Genomic DNA, 16,639 nt, shown 5'->3' on the forward strand with positions numbered 1-16,639 from the left:
GAAGGGCAATCTGGTTTACAGAGCTAGTTCCAGGACAGCCAAGGCTACACAGAGAAACCTTGCCTTGGAAAAAAACAGAATGAATGAATGAATGAATGAATGAATGAATGAATGAATGAATGAATGGGATAGAAATACAATAGGTATGAGATTGGTTTTTATATTTGGTGTGAATTGAAACATGAGGCGTACCACATGACCTGCCTAGCACTTTCATTAACAGCACACCCTTAAATCACCCATTCACCCCACACACTTGGGCAGTTGTGTTCTTGTGTGATGATAATAGGATGTGACTAATTGTTACCTGTTTGGATTGAGTATGTGTCCAATCATATTCCCGGAACTGGAAGAGCCCAGGGATGTGGCCTCTGGCACTCAACGGCTGGGTCCCTGGAGATTTGCCTCTGTGATGGGAAGAATGGGACCCGTATCTGGAAAGCCAGTTCTGCTCTTCAGTATGTGCTTTTAAAATCCGAGCCTCTTAGGAATGGGCAGAATTCCTTGCAGAGTGTCTCTTGGCTGTTCTTTTAAATGCTGTCATTTAGTCATCTTACCTGCCTGCGCTGAAATTTCTAAGAGATGCAAATTTGTATGGCTCTATTAGGTTTGCTCAAGGTGACTGTTCCCTTCCTTTAGCACTGCAAAATGATCATGTGGCTCTACTGGATTTTTTAAAAATGATATGGTGTTATTGTGCATATAAAAACCAGACAATATAGAAAACAGAGACAACACAAATACTAGCAAAGCTGACCACTCAGAAATGAGGCTTCCATGATAATCGATGGGTACCATCATAGAATATTCTTTATTTACAAATAAAAAGGACAGTAGATGTACAACGTAGTTTAGGAGAATGGAATTAAATGGGATTATAGTGTATTTATCAAAATTATTAAACATTATTTGCTTAGTTTTACCTGGAAAAGGTGAAATAAAATGAAAAGAACTGATGGATTGCAAAAGAATCTTTCTGCACTGTGTTTGTGGGAGTATGTGAACACTTCTGTATTTGTTTTTCTGAATTGCCTTTTTTCAAATGAGAGGTTATAATTCAGCCTTGCATGACCTTGAACTCAGGCGGATTTTATATTTGTTCATGGACTACTAATCCTTTTGCAAACATTTGTTGAGACATTATTTTTCATACATTATGCTGAGGACTGGAATGCAGTGTCTGTGTCTTTCCTGCTCCCTCATGACTTCTAAAGGCTTCAAGACCATTTCCACCTCTGTTCTGCTGGGGCCTCATCTACAGTGGCTTTGCTCCTTGCCTTGGGCCTTTGGGAACAGTGGCACGTGCTCCTCTTCTTAAATACCCTTCCCTGCCTTAAGGACTTTGAATCTGTTGGTTCTCCCAGTGATTTCTCTTCTTTATTCTTTTGCCTACTTTCTGTGAATCCTTTCTGCTCTGAATATTGTTTCCTGAGGGAAGCCTTCCAGAAGCTTCTACAATAAATGGGATCCTTTTGCTGTATAGCTGTTCTTGTTTGTTTGTAGGCTGTTCATCCTTGTAGTGGCTTGAATAAGAAATGTCTCCAAAGGCTGATGCATTTGAAGACTTGCTTCCCAGGTGGTGGCGATGTTTAAGGAGGTGGTAAAGCCTTGATGGAGGAAGGATTTCAACAGGGGTGAAATCTTGAAAAAGCAAGGTGTGCTTTGAGAGCTCATATCCTTGTCCCACTTCCAGACTGCTTGGCTTGGTGTTTGTGGTGGAGGATGTTACCTCTCAGTCTCTTCTGTCACGCATGCCTTTCTTATCATTATGGACTCTCCCTCTAGAACTGCAAACCCAAATAAACACTTACTTCAGATGAGTCGCCGTGGTCTTGGAGTTTCATCACAGCAACACAAAAATAACTCTTAATATTTTTGTGCTCATTCTTTCCCTCCCACTGGACTAAGTAACTGTGAGAAGAATATATAACATATTTATTCATTCATCCATATACAAATAAATAAATAATGGAGACAGAGAGAAAGTCAGCAAAGAGAAAATTTTGGTAACTAGGAAACATAAAACAAGGTTGTAGAAATAAATGGGTTATATTAGTGTTCATAACAAATGCAAATAGGTTAAAATTTCCAGTTCAAAGGCATAGACTTTAAAAGACACTAGATTTTAAAGTATATGTGTAATTTGGCTTAAAAGAAATAAGTCAAAATTACAATAACTATTGCAATTTATATGAGTGAAATACACTTTCACATATTGGCACAGATAAACCTAGAGTAAGACATTGACTAAAGGATTCCTGTTGTGGACTGGAGAGCTGGCTCAGCGTTAAGAGTGCTGTCCACTCTTCCAGAGGACCTGGGTCCAATTCCCAGCACCCACACAGCAGCTCACAACTGTTTATAACTCTTGTTCCAGGGAATCTGGCACCCTCACACAGATACTCATACAGGCAAGGCAGCAATGCACATAAGATAAAAACGAATTATTAAAATATTTTAAAAAGAATTCCTGTTGTTCTATGATAGAGCACTGTGTCATTTATCAGTGTTTAAAAATATACCAAAGGGGCAGTGTAATAGACACACACACATACACACACACACACACACACACACACACACACACACACACACACACACACACACACGGGAGGCGGGGAGAGCGCTAGGGATATAATTTAGTGGATAGAGTAATTTTTCATTGAAGCCCTTGGTTCCATCCCTAGCATTGCATAAGCGAGGAGATGTGGACATGCCTGTTAATGACAGCATTTGGGAGGGAGAAAGAGTAGGATCAATAGTTAAAGGCCATGCTTGGCTGAGGAGTGAGTTTGAGGCCACCCTGGGATACCTAAGACCCAGTCTCAAAAACAACCAATCAAAAGATCAACAAAGCACGAATAGGATCAACCGCATTCAAGATAATGATTGCTTTGGGGAAAAGGCAAAGAATAAGACCAGGAAGAGACACCAAGCACTCAGGAGGCCAAAGCAGGGGGACCAAGCATTCCAGGCTACCTGGGCTTCATGGTGAGTTAGGTCAGCTGGTTGCATCCGTTACTGCCCATGGCTGTGACAAAACACTATGACCCAGACAGGTTAAAGGAAGAAGCGTAGATTTGGGTTTATGGTTCCAGAGGGGTAGGAATCCTTCACGGTGGAAAATTGGCAGACATGGTAGGTGGAGCAGCAAGCAGAGAGGTCACATCTTGAACAGCAAGCACAGAGCAGAGAGAGTAGTCTAGGAGTAAGCTGAGGGGCTGAGAGGCTGAGGGGATAAGCTCTCAAAGCCTACCTCCAGCCGCAGGCTTCCTCCAGGAAAGGTGCCCCTCCAAAGCTACTTGGAAAAGCGCCACCAAATGGGGACCCAGTGTTCAAATACACACAAGTCTACTGCAGACATTCCCACTCAAACCAGCACAACTGGTTATATACTGAGGCCTCATCACAAACAAACAAACAAACAAACAAACAAAAATCCATTCGCAACAAACATGGAAAAATAACAAAATTCATGCCTTTACACAGGCTGGGCACTTGGAAAATTTCATGTATTCTCTTTCCGTATGCATGGAAATCTACAGAGATGTCTCTTCAGTGGTTCTGCTGTGTCACTAGGCCTGGGAATGGCGAAAGGGGCGTCTCTCTGCAGACCCTTCCAGTTTTAATTTTATTTAAGTTTTACATGACGTGAGAAGCACCCTCCTTGATTGTGGAGAAGCCAGGATAGATTGGGCCATGGTGCTGCTGAAGACTTCAAGGGAACAGTTAAATCTGGGGCTGTCACAGTGAATTGGTGGCTTCTGTTTAAGCCATCTGTTCCTGCCATGGAGCATCCCATCCCATCCTGCCTGCCTGGCAGGGTCCCACGCCCATCATTATCCTTCAAAGAGCTTTGGATTGGAATTTCGAGCATTCTCGATTGATGCATGGGGGGAGATTATTGGTGAGCGAATGGTTCCAGATGGCAAGTTTCACCCCTGGCATTGTTAATAAGTGAGGGAGGGCATGTGAAGGATCATGGCGGGATTCTTCTGAGTTTTACCCAGTTATTCCTCTGTCACAGAGTGATCTCTGTTCCTTGCCAATGTATTATTTTCAGTTTCTCGTAATGCTCCCTTCTGGATTGAGATAGAGGAAATAAATGGGTCGGCTCATCTCTGCCTTGGCAATGCAGGTGTTGAGCAATAGCACACTTACCGCCGTGGCACCCAGGCTTTAATAACGAGCCTGTGCCTGTGCAACTGCTTTGGTAGGAGAGAGAAAACGCTAAACAACACCCATGCTGTACTCTGAGGATGCTTTCATCACAGCTGCTCTCCATGGAGTCTTATGGGAACTGGACCAGTTTTCACATCTGTATGAAGGATCGTTGACCGAAATTCCCTTGTGGATCAGGAGTGGGGAGGAAATGGATTCCTCCAGGGATAGGCAGGGCTTCCAGTCACTTTTTCTTTGAAGTCTTAGCTCTATCCAGATGTGGCCTGCACAGAGGGAGCATTCCATTATAGTCCTATTTGGGGCAGTCTTGGTTAGATGTCTTGGTGTTCTTAATAGCATTGGACAGATGATGGTAAAATCCCTTTAGGAACTGGACCAGCCTTCTCTAGCTATGCGTCATATGAGTTTTAGCAGCTGAGTTTATTCTTACTGTGCACATCTCTCTTTTTTTTTCTTTTTTTTTTTTTGGAGCTGGGGACTGAACCCAGGGCCTTGCGCTTGCTAGGCAAGCGCTCTACCACTGAGCTAAATCCCCAACCCCAGCTAAATCCCCAACCCCATATCTCTTTACATTGTAGTGACCTATTTGGTTGTCTGCATATATTCAGCCCTTTGAAAACAGGAATTTGTATTGTTTGCTTCCTCCCTTCCCTCTGCCAGGACCCTAGCAGTACTTGGCTCTTAGCTGGCACTTTGTAAATATTTTTGTTAAATTGTACTTATTTGTGCATGTGTGTGGAGAGCAGGATAGTGGTGGATTGCAAGCCAGGGTGCACATGTGGAAATCACTGGAAACTTTCAGGACCCAGTTCTCTCTTCTATGATGTGGGATCCAGGAATCAAGCTCAGGTCATCAGGCTTTGTGGCAAGAGCCTTTGCCCACTGAGCTACCATCGTTCTGGCCCTGTGAACATTTTTGAATGGATGAATAAGCCTTGGTGTTGGGGCCTCAAGAAAGCGATGGCGTCTTAATCTGTAGGGACGCCATGATTAGGTAGGTGGCATACTCAGAAAAGGATACAAATTTAACTACTTATTCATTTGATAAGAATTTGAATGTTTTTGAGCTAGATCCACACAGTATTATGAAGGGAGCACAGAGTCTTTGCCACCCAGGAGTGAGGTAGAGGAGGCAGGGATCAGTTAGCCAGAGTATTGAGACATGATGTTGATTGGGAATGGAGCAAAGAAAGCTCAACAGGCTAGAAGATAACAGCACAAAATAAGTCAGCAGCTTTTAGTAAGACCCCACTGATTGGAATTTTTGGTAGAAATTTTCTAGCATCCTAGCCCGTTTCTCACTTACTGAAATATTCTGTGTAATATGTACACATATAACATGTTACACACCTTCCATTTCCCCACATCTCTCAGTGCCATTCAGAGATTCTTTTTCTCTACCTGCCACATTTGATCATCACATGCCTGTAGTTTCCATAACTATAACAGCTATCCTGACTTTCATGGCATTGAAGCTTGGAATGCTTTGAGTGTCTTGTAGAATACCCTGAGATAATTCGACTTCCTGTTTCCTTGAGATTCGATCACATCAAGCCTTTCTCAAGAATGTGGCATAAAGGCGGTGTCCTGTTGTGTTACACCAGAAGGCACAGGCCAGTTTGTCTCTCTGTTGATGGTGACAAATTTCATCACATAGGTCTGTGCAAAATTATAAACATAAAACCATTTCCATCACTATCCTTAGGGGAAGGAACTGAGCCTAACTCCTGTCAATAATATATTTTTTTATCTGATGATTTTCATCATACATACATACATACATACATACATACATACATACATACTCCTTGCCCAACTTAGTCATTATGTCAATAGTGGTGAACTGTAATTTTCTAATTCTGTCCTTCCATATACTTTTATTAGCTGACCTTTAAATAAAAAAAAGAACTCCTTCATTTTTTTATTATTATGAATTGATGGGTTTATTTTGATTAGTGTTTATTTTGATGCTCAACTTGTTTAAAATGTGGACAGTAGAGACACACTAAGATGTTCTCTTATTTGTCAAGCTCTTTCTTGCTTTTTGGCTCCCATATGTGGTTTAGGATCATCTCATGCTTTCCCTGCCTCAGGCCTGAAACTAGCCATTTCTCCACAGAGTCTTCTATTGGGGAACAGGATCTGTATGCTAGATGTTGGATATGTTCACTGTTACCAGGGGTGTTTTTGACTTTAGTCCTTTCTGAGTGTGAGCTAGTAAAGTGTATGTTTTTAACCCATGAATTTGTACTCATCCTCAAACTGAACTAGAACAGAGTAGGGCTCTTCCTGTCAGTATATACTTACATCTCTCTACTGCTTTTTGATCCTTCTGGTTCTCCTCAAATTAAAACATAGGTTTGTCTTTAAGGCTGTATAAAATGGCTTTTGGATTATAAGACTAATATCACTGCCAAAAATAAACCATCCAGGTTTGGAGGGCACAGTTCCTTTTGTTCTTGGAATATATTACATTATTTGGTAGTAGAGGAATTTGCCTAACAATTCCCTAATTCTGAATTACTTTTGAATGGTGGGGTTGTCGTTAAGATAACACATCTACATTGGTTGTCTTCTTTTTAATTAAATTTCACTTTCTTTTCAGTTAGTTTAATATTAATTTTGGAAATAAATAACAGCTGCCTGGTTGAAAAGCCATAACTTCATAAGAATTATGATCAAAGATCTTTCTCTCTTTGACCTCTCTTTTTACCTTCCCTATGAATAACTTTGTGTTAGATTCTTGATTTTTCTTATACTTGTTTATAAAAAGTGAATCTACCCTTATATGTAAGTAAATGTTTATGCTTTTCATTGTTTTCATACTAGGAAAGCATGCTAAATAATTTTTGTTTACTGTTGAGGTTATAATTAAATCACATCTCTCCCTTTCTTTCCCCCCTCTAATCCTTCCTATATACCCCTCCCCACTCTCCTTCAAATTCATGGCCTCTTTTTATACTAGTTATTGCGTGCACATATGCATTTAATAAATATATATATTCCAAAAAAACTATTGAATTCATATGATGTTACTCAGAACTTTCAGGACTCAACAATTCTTTTGAACCTTACTCTTTTCAATTAATTTCCTAGGAAAGTTCAATTTAACAATTACAACCTAGAAAGATTCCGTATCACTTTGTAAGTATTTTCTTCTTACAGATAAAAATGGCTCCATACAGCTCTGTTATGTGGAGGTCCCATGGGATTACACAATTCTTCTACGGAGGACCACTGCCATTTCAGCTGCTGTCTTAGGGTTTCTCTTACTGTGATAAAACAGTGGGACCAAACGCAAGCTGGGGAGGAAAGGGCCTATTTAGCTTACAATTCCACATCACAGTTCTTTTCCTCATCCAAAGGAAGTCAGAGCAGGAACTCAAGACAGCCACCAGAAACAGGAACTGAAGCAGAGGCCATGGAGGGGGATGCATATTGAGTGCCTCTTTATGCCTTGTTTGGCCTGCTTTCTTATACAACTCAGGACCACCTGCCCACATGGCTGGGCTCTCCCACATTTATCATTAATCAAGAAAATACCCCATAGGCTTGCCCAACAGATCAACCTGACGGAAGCATTTTCTCAGTTGAGCTTTCTTCTTCTCAAATGACTCTAGCTTGTGTCAAGTTGACAAAAGTAGCAAGGACATATGCTAAATTGAGTTAAGTTTGATCAGAAGCTGCCTGGCTACGCATTTTAAGTTTAGACTAAAGACATATTTTCTTTTGTACCTAGCGAACTCTAACTTGATATGGAATTATATGCAAGCTATTCTTGTAACATATGGCTGAGTGTCAGCCAATCACAAGTGGCCGACTGTTCTAACCACTGTGAAGTAAAATAGAAATGAACTGTGACGAATCCGGTTGTCTCTGTACTTTCCACTTTTGGACTCCAGTTCTTTTTCTCTACAGCCTGCTCATGTGGTGGCGTGGATGTCCTGAACCATCTGTGGTCCAGACTGCTGGTCATTTCTAGAATTAGGAATAGGAGCTGGTTGAGCTAACTTCCTTTTTCACTTCTGACCCGAGAGCACAGGGTTGACTCTCCTGTCAGACAGCATTTCATTCTTGTAGAGGAACTTCTCGGGCTAACCTCAGGAGGGGTGTCTCTAAAACACTACCCCTTTGAACTCTCAGCCAGGTAGAGGTTGAGGCTGAGGGTGACTCTCAGGTTTATCACTCTGAGGGCAGTTGGGAGAGGTGGTCTAGATGTTCCTTCCTACTCCAAATCCCTGAGCTTACCAGGCTTAACAACCCAGTCCACGCCATTCTGGAACAATCTGTGGGTGTACGCCTTGTGGGTGCTATTCTGTTCCCAAGCCTCAAGTTTGTTTCACTGGAGACCAAAGAACACGTCATTCGCACAGAGGCATGCATGGAAGAAAGGCAAATGGAGCCAGGAGGCCCAGGAATTTTTTTCTATCTCTATCAAAATTATGTATTTATCTGTGTGTTTCAGTTCACATGTAGAGGTAAGGTGAACTTGTAGAAGTTGTTTCTCTTCACCATGTGGGCTCCAGGGGGGCCCAATGTAGGTGGCCAAGCTTGGCAGTAAGAATATGTTGAGCAAGATAGAGTTCAAGCCTTTGTTCTGACCTCACATGGGAGAAGTGTCCCATCTTTCTGTGGGGAGGAAACTAACAAGTTAAGCAAAGCCATGAGTGTTATTCTAATTGATGTTTTTATGTGTTGAAAAGTAAGAAGGGGGAGTATTTCCTATTCTGTAGAGAGAATATCTTTTGTATTGTCAATTAAAAAACCTATGGCCTATAGGAAAGGGTAGGATAGAAGGTGGGACATCTGGGAGGCAGAAATAATTCTGTGATAGAACGAGTCATAGGAGATGACACCCAGAAAGATGTGACACGTGGTACCTGAACACAGGTAACCAGTCACATGGCAGAATGTAGATTAGAATATAAGGGTTATTTTAAGTTATGGTCTAGTCAGAGAGGAGCCTGGCTACATGGTCATGTAAATACATTTTGAGTCTTAGTCTTATTTTTGAGAGTCTTATTTTTGCTTTCTGTTTCTTGACTGTAGATACGACATGTCAAGCTCCTGCTTCTCTGACTTCCCCTCCATAAGGAATTGTAACCTACAACTGTGAACCAAAAATTGGTTTGGTTCTCTTTAAAGTTGCTAATGTGAGGGCACTTCATCAGAACAGGAAAACTGACTAAGACAAAGGAAAGACAGAAAACAGAAAACCAGAGATCTTGGCAATGGCTATTCATATATATTCAGCTGAACTTACCAAAAACAAAAAAACAAAAACAAAAAACAAAAACAAAAAACAAAAACAAAAACAAAAACCAAAAAAACAAAAACAAAAGAACAAAAACAAAAAAAACCAAAGCCAGTTTCTCCCTACTTGGTTTTAATTTAAAACAAGACGCTGTAGTACATTTTTTACTACATGGGAACGCATAGGGAGGGAATGGGTAGCCCTACCCATGGATGTCACTGTGGCAGAGTTCTGTGTTCTGGCACCGTGCTATGTGGCCAGCTTGACTCATTATGCTACCCAGCTGTTTGTGCTGAGTTCCTGGACAGGTGGGGTTGAGTACAGACACGGAAGGGTACATGTCATCCCTGTCATTGCAGAGGGCCGCTGAGACATCCACATCGGCCGTGAGTACATATTGCTGTTGTTGTTGTTCTGAAAAATTCAGAGGCTATTTGGCAAACAGCTGTGCTATAAATATTTGGTTTAAAAAGAGTAGTGTTTAGAGTTTTCAAGATGATAAATGGATGAATATCAGATTCCCAGAAAGAAAAACATTTCCATGTTTTCTGTCAGATTAGAATATTAAAATTTAAACATGTTCAATAAGCTTTGCTGCAAATATGAAAAATTCATTCACAGAACCTGATGATGGGAACGGTTTTGGATTTCAATGAAATTTTGTTATTTTGAAACACATACCATTTTTTAAACTTACATTGCAAAACCTGGAGCCCTAGGGAAGCACATACAGAGAGTATAAGATTTTCATGGACGAACACCTTAAAGACAATCTTTTATGAAGTTTGATAAAGAGTTATTTTGCACCCCACTTCTATTCCTGTGATGGAGTGTATTTTGTCTTCTGTTCAATCACGTCTTCAGCTGACTTTCTTCCATTACCATGTCTTGTGAGAGTTTTGCAGTGTGTACACACAGTCTGTGGACCTACAGGACCTTCCGTCTCTCCAATTCTGGAATATGTCAATCACCTCAACTCCTCACTGTTGCTTGGTTCCTCCCAGAGACAGTCAAGCAGTACACACTGTGTAATCAGTGTCTCTCTCTGGCATTTTCAATCTGAAATCGAGAGGACATGGAGTTTTCTTCTTGTGGTGATTATCTACAGGCTTTATATTCAATCCCTCATACAGAAAAAAGGAGGAGGAGGAGGCAGAGGAAGGGGAGGAGGAAGAAAAGGAAGAAGAAGACTCAGATATTGTTGACTTTAACAGAATACATCAAATCATCATTATCAAACTCACCAGGCCTCCCATACATATGTTACACACACACACACACACACACACACACACACACACACGTACTATTTTCCTCTTTCTCTCCCTCCATGGTAACTCTCTTGACCTTAATCCTTGGGGACAGTGAACTCATCAGAGAGCAGCTTCCCAATAAACCTTCCTTTAATATAATCTAATCTGACTTGAATTGGCTCATCTGATTGATGGAGAAATAACCTATCAGTTTTAGCAGCATTTTAGAGTTATTCCTGTAAAGAAGCGGTTTTCAATATTGTTACATCAGTAGGACTAGTATGATAGGTTTCGTGTTTCTGATACAAACCGGAAGATGATAGAACGGTATCTTAAAACAACCGACGAAAACCCACCAGTCTAGGGTTCTAGAACAAATGAAACCATCCTTCAAGAAATGGAGGCAAAGGCCAGATATTTGGAGGCATTCCTAAGAAGGAACTCTGCAGCTTCAGAATTGATGTTCAAGGAACGCCTCAGAAAGCCCTTCAGACAGGAGGAAGCTGCCATCAGGAAGACGTGGGTCTGCCCAGAGGAATGAGGAGCTCCCAAGATGTTAGTCACGTGTTAAGTGTCAAAAACTTTTAAAAAGTAGCTAGATTCTATAAAGATCATTAGCTGCTTAAAGAGGAAGTATGTTTTACAGGTTTATAACGTGTAGAATTGAAATACAGGACAGTATTATAATCCTTAAGTTCCATAAGGAGAGAAATGTATACAATCCTTCTGCTGCACATTTAGGGGTCTGATGGCACTTAAACACAGACTGTGGTAAGTCAAAGATACACAATATACCCCTAACACAGACCCTAAAACAATGCCCAAACAGTCACAGCTACAAACAAAGGAGATCAAGTGAAATGGTAAAAACACCTCTTTGATCCAAAAGAAAACACAAATTCCAAGGTTATAGATTTAAATCATGTAATATCAATAATCACATTACATGTTATTGGACTAAAAACTCTAATCCAAAGCAGAGAGTGCTACAGCATATAAAAGGGAAATTGAACCATATAGGATGATGTTTTCACCAAACTGCCTTCCTTGGGGCTCAGGAACCTAGGTAGAAGAGAAGGGAGAATGATTGTCGGAGCTACAGGGGATGAATGAAACGAAGGAAGCCATATCTTCCAGACATGACAGGGTATGGACTCACAGAGGTTCTGATAGCATACACAGGGCTTGCACAGGACCAAGCCAGATGGGGATGTGGACACGGTTCCCATCCATAATCAAGAAGCTATTTGCAATTGACATTCACTTGCAAAGGAAAACTTAGTCCTCTCCGTTGGTGTCTCATTGGGTATGATAACCACACTTAACGTAGGCTCCATGCCTAGTAGTAGATGGCCAACACAAGACTCAACTCAAAGGGTATTTTTGTAGATGTTTTGTGTCATATTGCTTTGGGATTTTTTTTGTCTTACTGGCCTTTTGCTTATGTATTATGGTCTACAATTTTGTGTTTTTATGGATTTTGATTTTTACATATGTGCGTTTTTTGTGTTTATTCTTTCTTTAATTATTTTTTTTGCCTGTTTGATTTTTAAAGAGAGAGAGAAAGAATGGGCATGGTGTTGGGTGGGTAGAAAAGTGAAGAGGACCTGGGAGGAACTGGGTGAGAGAAGACAGTGATAAGAATATGCCTCACGAGAAAAAACTTTTTAAAATAAATATCCATATAAAAAAAGAAAAGAAAAAGCACACTAATAAGTATTATTAATAAGCTACTTTTATTTTAAAGAAAAATCTTAAAAAGAGGAATGTGATTAAAATGTAAAGATATAAATGTATTAAAATAAAAAATGGAAGATATACAACAATATTAATAGCAATAATTATTATATATTATACATATACTATATATTATGATAACAACTATAATATATAATACAATTATAATATATAATTATATGATATATAATTATAATTAGTTATGATTATAAATAATAATGATACAATGTATTATAAATATTTTATTATAATTATAAATGGTATAAATAATTATTAGTGTGATATAATTATATTATATATTATATGGCCATATAAGATATTACACATATATTATATAATATATAGTACTATATATAATATGCTTTTTAAAAAGCAGGAATTATAATATTTACTATAAGAGAAGATAGATTTTATAGGAAAGAATACTTTATGGGGTAATAATAACAATTATGATAGGGTTAATTCATTGAAAAAAATTAATAATCCCAAATTTTTGTACAATTAATATATAAAAGAAAAAAATTTAAAACTCACAATACCAAATAAAAATAGCATGCTGTGTGCCTTAGTCCATTTTGGCTGCCACATCAAGCTTGCAGAAGCTGGGACAATGGAAATATGTTTCCATAGTTCCAGTGAGGGAAGGTCAATAGATTAATTAGCAGCCCCGCCAGGTTCTGGGTAGAACCACCTTCAGATTCTCATTGCAGCCTCACACAGTGCAAAGGATGAGGCAGGCATCACCCAGCGGCACAGATTAGGGCTCTGCCTTCATAAACTACAGACTCCCAAATACTACTATCATTGTATGGATGGAGTTCAACACAGTCTGTGTACGATTGATTCCATGCACATAACTGTATAAAACGCAAGCTAAAGCAGCAGAAAGCAAACCCACAGTTGTCATTGTTCAAGGCTGGGCGGGAGGTAAGGGATGGGTAGAATAGAATTTACAGGAAACTTTTGTGCTGTGCTCTGTGTCCATTCATCGTCCTCACTGATGCTGGCTTCATGGAGTGTGCAAGTATTCAAACCTGGAAGGTGTTACTTTTAAGTATGGGCTATTTGCTGTGTCTGTCATACTTCAAAAAAGAGTAAGGAAGAAACCCGACACCAGAGCAGCCCAGGAGAGGCTCTGATGTAACGCTCCAGCAGGTGCATCGCCAGCCTGAAGCTAATGAGCTGCATCTGACCAAAGACAGCTAGGAATATGGCTCCATACAAAATTATAAACTTACATAAAAGTTTATGGGATGTTTTATGATTTTTGAAAATTCATTGCATGGTTTTTTTTCCCAAGCGGACTTTGCAGATGACAACGTCCCATGGCTGTGCTGACAGGTTTGGCATGTCTGGATTCACTCAGCTCTGTGACAGTGGTGATAAACACTTTTCTCCTTAGTTCTTATTGGTCAATTACAGAGGATGAGGATGGTAGGTTGATCACAAAAACTGCATACAAAATGATTGTGATGGTGCTTTTGTGGTGCATCAGCTTGAGGACAAGAAGGACCTTGCGGTAACTCCTCCGTAATTATCCCCTTTATTTCTGGCACAGGTCAGGAAACAAGGTGATTCTTACAGAATATACTTGTGACCCACTGGGAGACAGGCTTGCGTGTTCTAAACAAATGTAATTCCCCACGAGGTTGGTCTCTTGCCTTGAATGCCTCTGCACATTGTGAACTCTGCCTGCTCCATTCTGCTCAGAAATGAAACTACATATGGACTTCAAACCCTTGACAACAGAAAAGAAGACAGAAGAAAAGGAGCCATAGTTTGGAATCTCTGCATAGTGCACCTCTGCCTAAGATTTCCATGAAGTCATTGGTAGGCATCATTCTGTCTATGAGCAAGCACACAGCTGGTGAGGAAGCCGACTCTTAGAGCCTGGTGTAGAGTGCACAGTTCCACACCTCCTAATCTCAACTTCCTCAAATGGCTTCCTCTGTCTCAAGTGTGATAGCAAAACAAAATAAAATGGATGTGCTTAGGAATTGGTTGGTCAAGGCACCAATAGGAACAGGGAGATGCCCATGGGTGTAAACGGTCTAGTGAAGTCTATATGAGCTTTCATGTCATAGACATGGCAAAGGTTAGGGTAGTGCCCTTAAACAAAGCATTAAATCCATGGGATAGTAGTGAAATAAAACACATGAGACAGACTGTTTATTAAGAAAAGAAGTTCAGTTACTGCACAATCTTAGAATTTGGAATTCCAAACTAGACAGTGAAAGCTCTTATAAAAGTCCTCTGGACGATATCATCACATGGCAAACCTGTGTGTGATCTATTTCCCTCTCTGCATAAAACCACCAGTAGTCAATGTTAGGGCCACACTATAATGGTATAATTTAATTAATCACCTTCCTAAGGCTCCTCCTGTAAACACCATTAAGTTATTGAAGTTTCCATTCTCTTAATACCACTAGCATATGACTTAAATACTTGTGTATAAATTCAGGTAGGGCATAGAGACAAAACATACTGAAGCCATGGTGGAGGGTGAACTTTACCGTCTTTATGACTGACAGTAATGGGCCATATTAGGTTATTTTCAGTTTTTCCCCCATAATCTATAATCAGAATGCTTTAAGGTCAGTAAGAAGAATTCTTAATGCTCCATTATTGGTTTCTTGTCACTTCCCCACAGGTTATTTGAGTCAGCAGCACAAATGAGAGCCCTCTCAGTTACATCAAGATGGCCATGATTGGACCATATCATTTATACAAAGATGCAAGGCTCTCCTTGTGCAGTGAGAATTGAGCTTGAGACTTTAGGATGGTATCCATGGCAACGAGCCTGGAGCTTGTCTCTATCCAGGTGCTAAATCAATACTTGTTGAATGGCTGATTGATCTCTGAAGAATACTATTCTTTCAACTACTTTTGAAAAAGTAGTTATCACCCATCCACGCATCTGTTAAAGTTTTTGTTAAAAATGCTTTTCCTGGTGAAATGGCTTAGCATTTAAGAGTTTGTACTGCTCTCACAGAGGATCCAGTTTCAGTTCTCAGCATCCATTTGAAGAGGCTCACGACTGCTTGAAACAACTCAAAGAATCCAGTGTCCTCTTCTGAGCTATTGGGTACCCCCATTCACACATATCCCCCACCCCCCCCCTGTGTGTTTGTGTGTGCATATAAAACATAAACACTAAAATTCTTTTCACATTTATATGCATTTATTTCTCATGGTAATTCCATTTTTGCTTTGGGGACTTCAATTAACCCCACTTTATAGGTAAGGAAACTGAATCGCAGAGACACTTAAGCAATTTTCACTAACGGCTAATGACAAAATTTGCATCATCTTGTAATACTGATATTTTTCTATGGTTCTGCCTCAATCATTCATTCAGTCTAAGTTAAGACTGTTGTTAAGTTTGGGTCTTTACAATATGGGGAGACTCAGAAAGGAATAGACTTTCTATTTTGCACATCTACTCCACTAATGTCACATGTCTAATGTAAGCCAAAAGCAGAAACATTGATGGTCCAAGGAGATTGAATTGTGTGTTGTGTGCGTGCGCGTGTGTGCACATGGTCATGTGTGTACCTGTGTGCCTGCATGGCCACAAGGAAGAGAAAGAACTGGAGGAGCAGTCTCAGGATGCTACTGAGAACACTCAGTGACTCTTACAGAAAACACAAGAATAAAACTCTCCTGACATTTCAAAAGTTCCGTTCATGTGTCCCAGGTGATGGCAGTCCCCTGAAGAAGGTTAAAAATGTAACAGTTGCAGCTGAGACCAAGTATTTAACATTCAAGAACAGTTACTGACCCTTGAGATTTAAAATAGTGATTGGCGTCTGTATACTCAACCCCATTCTGCTTTTCTGTAACATTAGCTGTGATGTTTGGACTTTGAGAAAGTGCAATTAGGGTGAAAGCACACACACTGGTCCAGATGAATATCCCTCTTGCTAAAGATTTTGTAGTCAAATTTTCCTTAACAGAGATGGTTTGGTTCTGCTGATGGCATGACTTCAATAATGAATAATTCAATAAAGCAGGCGGTGATCGCTGGAGACAGAGAAAGCATCTTTGAATTCCTGTTTCTTTTATGGGCCATTGGTAACAGCCACCTCCATATGGAGACCTCTCGAAAGGAAAAAAGAGCCTGTTCTTCTTAGGCTAATGGGAATAACATGTGATCAGCAAAGTCATTTTTCTTGGAAGCCAGAGATGGGGCTCGCCTATCTGACTCTCC

The sequence above is a fragment of the Rattus norvegicus genome, chromosome 1, assembly GCF_021556685.1.
Source record: "Rattus norvegicus strain SHRSP/BbbUtx chromosome 1, alternate assembly SHRSP_T2T, whole genome shotgun sequence".
In the NCBI taxonomy this organism is placed as follows: Eukaryota; Metazoa; Chordata; class Mammalia; order Rodentia; family Muridae; genus Rattus; species Rattus norvegicus.